Below are 8,509 nucleotides of genomic sequence, written 5' to 3'. Positions count from 1 at the left end.
GGATTGGCCACCCTCAAAAAGATCAGTACTCTGGTTTCTTGATATCAATGTTAAACGTTCAAAAATACAACCTTATCCTATCCAATCCTTCTTGATAATTGAGTGTTCTCTCACTGTCACACTTTTAATTACAAGAGCTTTTGTGTTTGTGTCTCAAAACTATCAGTTTGACCCTTAATAATAAGATAACTGGGTCATTCAAAAAACATACTGAACCACAACCATATGGCTTCAGGAAAATGTTCTGGTTTTGCTCCATCGAAGTGATAGCTAATGTTCATGATATTTCCAAACAATGCGGTTCCTTGGGTCTTTGTACAATCATCTAAATTATCTAAATTTAAATTTAAATGATTTAATTCCAGAAGACTTGCATGTTCTTGACCTTTTAGTTCTTGTTTAGAAGGGGCCAAATTAGCTGATTTGAGGAGAATAATTTTTTTTTCTCCTCCATACAGTGGATCCCCTCTCTCACCATTGCTATTTAACATAGTCCTGCTAGTTTTAGCCACAGCCACTAGGCAATAAAAAGAAACCAAATTGATACAAATTAGAAAAGAGGAATCCAAACTACCCCTATTTGATGACATGGTTCTATATAGAGAGGATCCAAAAGACTTCACTGAGAGTTTGGTAGAGTGGCAGGATATAAAATCAACACACAAAATTCAATAACCTTTGCATTCAACCAGAATACTAGGGCCAGTACTGTGGCAAAGCGGGTAAAGCCACTTTCTGCAGTGCCGGCATCCCATATTGGCACCAGTTGAGACCCTGCTGTTCCATTTATGATCCAGCTCTCTGCTATGGCCTGAAAAAGCAGTAGAAGATGGTCCAAGTCCTTGGGACCTGCACCCATGTGGGATACCTGGAAGAAGCTCCTGGCTCCTTCCTTTGGATCAAGGCAACTCTGGCCATTGTGGCCATCTGGGGAGTGAACCAGTGGATGCAAGACCTCTCTCTCTCTCTCTCTCCCTGCCTCTCCTCTCTCTGCAACTGTGACTTTCAAGCAAAATAAATAAATCTTAAAAAATAATGTTTGTGGTTAGTAAGATAACATTTCTTAAAAATATAAACACAATACCAGGGATGAGAAACTACTCATAAGATTAATCTCATGCAAGATAGACACAAAAAATAAATTCTTGGATTGAATTTAGCTAAGGATTCCAAAAATCTCTAAGAAAATTACAAAATGCTAAACAAAGAGTAAGAATATACAAAATGGGAAAATCTTTCAAGATTAGAAGATTCAATATTATCAAAATTCTATACAACCAAAATAATTCTAGAGATTCAATGTGATCACAATCAATATATGAACAACATTCTTATATAGGAATATTCTTTCTATACACAATTTGCATAAGGCTTTCTTCATAAAATAATGTTGTATTTTATAAAATGCTTTCTCTGCATCTATTAAGATCATCTTTGTTTATTTTGTTCATCAGTTTGTTAATGTGATATATCACATTTCTTTACTTGAGAATGTTGATTCATCCTTGCATACCAGGGGTAAATCCCAATTTGTCTAGGTGAGTGATCTTTCTGATGTGTTTTGGATTAGATTGGCTAATATTTGGATGGGGATTTTTGTATCTATGTCCATCTGGAATATTTATCTATAATTCTCTTTCTCTAGTGTATTTTTTTCTACAACACATGAAGGACAGATATCCTACATGGGGAGTAAGTGCACGGTGACTGCTGTTGTTTATTTAACAATGGACACTCTTTTTTTTGTTTCTTTCCAAATCTTCAGAGAAATTTCATTTGCCAGTGGTAGAAAAGAACACTGCACAGTGGGCCATGTTCCCAGAAAACCAGAATTAAATTACCATTAACTTCAAATACAAAGACATGTACATGATCACAGGATATTTCCATAAACAATTAAAATTAAGTGAAGACCAGACCAATATTTATTCTATACACCTCCCACTCATGTGCTTGCAATTGAGGATATCTTGGGGATTTTTTTTTTTTTTTTACCAATGACTAGATTCTTTGAATGTATAAGATAATCCAAAAGCAAGATAGGTCTCTAATGACTCCCAAATGTCTATTTAAAAGCTATTATGTGAAAAATGAAATGGAGGACACTCACAATAATTCTTGGACTCCTGGAGATCCTAAGACATGCTACAAAAATAGGTATTTATTCTTAGGAAAATAGTCAGAGCTAGCTTCCTTATGCTATACATAAAATCTTAACATCAGAGGCAGTACAGATAGTACAGATAGTTTTGAACTGATCTCCAAACAAACACAAATCCACTACATTTAAAAGAACAGTTAATTTGAGGTTTTTGGCAAAAGACAGTACTTCACACATCTAATCCAAATCAACTGCAGACAGTTTTCAGTGAGATGAAAGGAATGAAATAAATATAAATTCTATGGATAAATGTCAGACAATTTAAATAAGCTAACGGAACTAATATTTTTAAACAAAAATACTAGTCAGGTAACAAGCTTTTGTTTCTCAATGTCAGACTCTAAATGTTTACCAGACTACTGTTAATATCATTAAAAACCTAATCTTTGACCCAGAGTGTTAGTAATACTGATTTGCATTTGCAAAAAGATTGTTTTTCCAACTGAATGCTTCTGGTCCTCAAAGATATTTTAATATTACTGAAGGCAGACTGTGGTACTAACAGAATTTAAGTCTCAAGTATTTTTTTTTTTAAAGTGACAGACTCTAAAGTCAGTCTACTAATTTGCCCAGGTAAAAAATGCAAGAATTGGTTATAACTAGCATATTTAGTGGCATGCCCTATTGAGTGGCATGGTTAGTAAGTAATAACTACACCTTAAACACCACCCCAGTCTGTTTCTTTTATGTATTGCTACTTATTCATTAACTTCATACCCACCACTGAGTTCCTATGGCCAGGGAAAAATTTTATGGTATGCACAAAAAACTGTCATGGTGGGTACTGTTCAAAGTTCTAGAGACTGGAACAATCATTTATTGTAGGATTCGCTCCCTCTCCTAAATGCATGAAGCCGTTCTACTTTTCTGTTTCTCCCCTTAAAATAAAGGCTACATGTCATGGTGATCTTTTGCCACATTTTTGATTAACTTTTGGCTACGTGAAAAAACTTGTAATGAATTTGTCAATTTTGCTCATCTAGCATGAAGTTCAACCTAATTCTTTTCAAATATCTTATACAACGGAATGCCCCAGATTACCCCATTAATCCATTTCTATGTTGTTCCTATTTTATGAGGAAGATGTTTTATGTTTTTTGTTAAGATTTGTTATCAGTAGAAAAGTTTGTCATGTTACACATGTTACCATGAGAGTGCAACAGCTCTTGTTTGTGAATTCTCCCTTCTTTTTAAACATCTGATTAAGTTGCAAAGGCTGAAAATCTTTCACAAAAAGCATGCTTGGGGGAATAGAGACAACACAGATTTCTCACAAAGTAACTTTCTGAAAACTGATAAAACTAAATTTATGAACACTTTTGATTGAAAGTAGTCTGCAGAAACAAAATCTTGTGTATGTTTGGGTTAGGTAACTCAAGTTTTCTTTTTAACAATCAGAATGTTTTAAGGAAACATTTTAGATCCCAAGAAAGGGACCTGACTCTTGGATTTAGGACCCTTTCCTTGACAATATGTACAAAATTTCTTTAACTTGCCATGTGTCCATTCTTTGAAGCTGTCAAAGCCAAGAACCCATAAACAAATCACAAATAGCAATAACCTACATTAATTAACATCCCCCCTTTAACATGTTGACATTTTTACTAAAGGATTATTTTTGCATTTCCATTTCTTATATCCCATGACATTCCATAAAAATCGCATTATTGCTTTATAGGCCACACAACATTCAAAAGTATGTTTATATGCATTGCCTATTTTCCTTGATGTCTGTTAACAGTTTGATACTCATTTTACTACACAAATTTAAGGTTGAAAATATCTGTTAGTATTTCTTGTCAGAACTTAATTGTTCACATCACTAATCACTACAAGCATATTTAGCCCTGATTATATTGCTCAAAAACTGCACCCATTATCAGAACAGTGCAAATGATATTTAATTTTAAAAGTAATTATAATGGCTTGAATTCAAAGTTATTCAAATGAATACTGTCAAGTAATTTCACTTGAGTGTATACATATTTCATCATCAATGTTTACATTACCCTTCTTTACATATAACCATCAATTCTTCACAATTTCTTTACATCAGTTTTCTTTCCCAAGTCCCCAAACTGAGAATGCCAAATAGTCTTGGAAGTCCACAGCTTCTTATTTTAATGTTTTCTTAAAGAACACATTTGTGAACTCACAAAAGTGTTCATCTTTCAACTTTGAAAATGCAGTTTTTAGTTTGTCAAACAATCCTGTTCTAAAATCCCAACAAATAAATCAGAATTAACTTAAACACCTTGACAGTGTCCCTTAAAAATGGTACGACAGTAAAGTGCCCATAGGCATGGCAATGACCTCTTGGATGGGATCATTTAACTCCTTGGAACTGGAAAATACCAGTACCAAGGATTACACTGAGATTCAATTTTACTGAAGGCTACATTTAGTTTACCCACTTTCCACAACCTAGCATATTCATTATGGTAGAATGAAATGTAAATGTTTTGTGTAGCCCTCAATCTCACACTAAGATTTGAGAGAGATGTACTTTTAAAAAGCACGGGGTAATAATATATAAAATCAGTGGCAGAAAGTTTCATTAAGCACCAAGAACTAATTTTGTCACCCCATACTCATTTTGTAGGTAAGTTTCAACAACCGGCAAGGCACATTTACATATATTCCAATGAATACTTATTGACAAATTTTTAAATTACACTCTATGTCCCAGCTATCCCAGTAACTGACATACAACATACCAAAATGGTTTATTAAGATAACAAAAAACAATTAATGTAAAACATACAGGCTATTGGCAACCACTATTCTAAAATTATGTAAGTACAAATAAACATACTGAAATGTGTGCAATTCTAAATTTTTAAACCAGAAGATTTCTACACTAACACACATTTATATTAATACACATAAAAAATAAAAACTTTATTACAAAAATAAGTTACACTCGCCTCGAGCTTACAGTATAAAACAATTTTATTTGCAGGAATGCAAAATGATTGTTTGCCATGAGCATTTTGAACATATGACATGTCTAATTTTCTTGTTAAATTTGCATTTACTGGGGAACTGGTGTGTATAAAACCTTAATTAAGTATAAGCTCTGATCTTCCTCATGGTGCCTATTGGGTTTGTGTGATATAACTGCAGTATCCCTTTCGGGAAGGGGAGAAGGGATTTATTTACACAAAGTCCTAATTAAACTATAATTTTACTTTTGACTTTAATCTATCAACTTAGGACTTGGCAAAAAAATTTTTGAGGGTGATTCAATAGAGGATGCTTCACCACTGAATACTCACTGTCATCAAGGTGCTTTAGAAAATTAAAAAAACATAGCACAAATGATTGTACTCTACTCTATAAGTTACCATGACCTGCATAGGAAATGGAAAGCTGATTCACATTTTTACAGTGATCAGCAGTAAGAAATGCACTAATGAAACATACCTTTTACCTAAAAAGCTAAACTACAGCCATATACTAATTTCTATGATTTATGAAAAAACTTCAAAATATCCAAATGTCAGGCTTTGCTGTACAATTGTCAGTTTTATTCTGACTTTTTATAAAGGGACACTGCAGTATTTAGTACAAGTTTGGATGGACTTTTTTTGAACATCTGATGTCTTAAAAAAGTAACATATTGCTAAACTATTATACATCCAAATAACTACAATGTATGAAGAAGCAAGGCTGCTTTTTCAGCCATAAAATATGACAAAAGCAAGGCCTGTTATCATGGTCATGAGGAAGTCTTACAAGCCTCTGAAACTAAAGGCAACTAAGAATACTACATTTGGTATATTCAAATCTTACCCTCATATCATATTTAACAAGCCTTGCTTTTATCTACAAAGATTTTTCTATGTACAGTACAGCCAGGGTATAGTTAAATCTTCTGCTACTGTGATAGTTAACCAACCCTTTAAAAAAGATTCTGAAAAGAACCACTATCTGGAATGCCTGACTAACCAGCCCTGATGATTACACCTGAAACTGCATATCTGAACACAATTCAAAAGTGATTATTACTATAAAAAGATACAGACAATCATGATTAACCTTGGTGAGTAGAAATAAAATTTAAGGATACCAATAGTGGAATTCATCTATACCACAGCAATAAAATTTAAATGCACAAATTCAAGATAATATTTCAGAATACCACTGCTGGGATCCTTAATTTAAAAAAACAGGGGAAGAATCTACTTAGAGCAGATTTTTTAAAGAGAAGAACTTTATTCTTTATTAAGCGATCATGCTAGAAGTTATGAAGGATTTCTGTTGGAACACATTTGGAAAATAGAGTAGCTTTAGTTTAATAACTTGCACTGCATAGAAAATTGTTAAAGAAATTCATATCAAAGTCCAAGTATTAGTTCAATGTCCCGGATTTGATTCCATGATCTTCATAGGAAGGTCTTCTGCAATAGAATATGCTCCTATACAGCCAAGATATTTAAGGTTGCTTGATTTCCTTACCATTACTCCACTGCAAGCTTCTGGTGTAATCCCACATAGCAAGTCTGTCTTCATTGTAACAGGTCAGGACAGGCCTCGACCCCTTTTCCCTGCCCATGACCTCTTTGTTTTTGGACACCTCCTCTCACACCACCAATGCCTCTTGCTGATCCAGGACCTCCTCTCTGTGAATAACAGGCTCTACCACAGGGAGGAGCAGCCCCATGACCTCTGGATGGAGCAGCACCCCTTACTCCTCTACCACCCCTTCCTCTAGCTCCAACTTGAAAATCTTCATATCCATAGTATGGATCTTCATATCCACCATGATAGTTATGGTAATCATAGCCAAAATAATCATAATAATCTTCATATCCATAATAATCTGGAGGATATTCATAACCACCTCTACCTCCACGCCCTCGACCTCTTGTTGGAGGGGGCATATGAGTTGGACCATAATAGCAGTAATCATCATACATCTGATTGCTGCTTGCCTCTGAGCTTTTCTTTCTTTCCTTTTCTGATCTGGTGGCTTAGCAAAAACAATTTCAATGTTTTCTCCCTCCAAGTCTTTGACATTCATTTCTTCCATAGCCTTAACAGCACCATCTCGTTCATCAAAATGAATGAATGCATAATCTTTCAGTTTCCTCATTCATTCCAGTTTTCCAAACTGACTAAATGCCTTTTCTAAAATCTCTTCTGTTACAGTATTGGCAAGGTTACATACAAAAAGTACCTTCACCTTTGCCATAACCTCAGGATCAGGATCTTCTATAGGATCAGCCCATTCAACAGTTCCAACATTTTTCCAGACCTTGACTTTACCACTCATTAGCCTACACCTTGCCTGAGCAGCTGTTTTGTGATCTTCATATTCAAGAAAGCAAAAGCCTATTTTTTTTTTTTCTTGTCATCTGGTTGGTGGTATAAAATGACGTCTGTAAGACCCGCTGTTACTTTGCTAAATTCTTCAAGAATCTGTTCCTTGGTTTTACTCTTAGGAATAGAGCCCACAAAAAGCCTATTGTTGGCAACCGAGATGCAGACACCAATATGTTTTCCAGAACGAATTTCATGATTATTATACAGTTTAAAAGCCTCCTGAGCTGCTTTTTTTTTGTACAAAAAGTGACAAATGCATAACCTCTATTGAGACCAGTGAGTGGATCCATCATAAGACGAAGATCCCAAATATGTCCAGCTTTCTCAAATAAAGGAACAAGCACATCCTCAAATAGATCACTTGGGATCTTCCCCACAAATATCTCAATGCCAACAGAAGGCTGCTGACCTGAATAAACAGAATCTGGAGGTGGTCCCCCATACTTCCTCTGTCCAGTGGTCACATCAAGTGTGTAGCCTGTTCTTCCCAAGAGTACTTTAATTTTTGCCTCATCTGGTCCTTTACTAGAGTCCGCTACTTTGGTCCCCTGTTTTTCTCTCTGCCTGTAAGTCTTCATGACTCCACATAAAAAGGCACTTTTGTTCTGAACATGAGAGAGATCACTGTCATTAAACTGCTGAAAAATTGCCAATGCACCGTCTTCATTGAATTCTTTCAAAGCTTCAATAGCTCTTTCATCTAAATCACTATGTGCAACTAGCCCTCCCCTTTGGGCTATGGCCAAGGAATCCTGTCCCAGGGGATCGGGTTGCGTGCTCGCTGCTCCCTGTATCCCTGCAAGTGGAGCTGTTGTAAAATGGCGGCCAAAGCTCATACCGCTGGCAGCAAATCCGATCCAGTTACACTCGCCTCTGAGAGTACTCCCTGTGTGCACGTGCGCCCCCGCGTGACCCCCCCTTCCCTCCCCTCCCTCGCGCCTTTGCTTCTCTCATTTACTCCCTCAGCCCCTGCCCTCCACCTGCTCCTCCTTCTCCCCTATCACCACCAGCAGCAGCAGC

The 8,509-nt window shown here is 35.8% G+C and overlaps 1 pseudogene; it reads right to left on the bottom strand.

Annotated features, from left to right (window-relative positions):
* Positions 1-6,672: 6,672 nt before the first annotated feature.
* On the bottom strand, positions 6,673-8,213 carry LOC149119230 (heterogeneous nuclear ribonucleoprotein Q pseudogene; annotated as a pseudogene).
* Positions 8,214-8,509: the final 296 nt, after the last annotated feature.

The sequence above is a fragment of the Oryctolagus cuniculus genome, chromosome Y (genome assembly GCF_051225735.1).
Source record: "Oryctolagus cuniculus isolate XC-2025 breed Fujian yellow rabbit chromosome Y, ASM5122573v1, whole genome shotgun sequence".
NCBI lineage: Eukaryota > Metazoa > Chordata > Mammalia > Lagomorpha > Leporidae > Oryctolagus > Oryctolagus cuniculus.
Note: the sequence above shows the minus strand (reverse complement) of the source record. Positions and strands in the feature narration are given on the sequence as shown.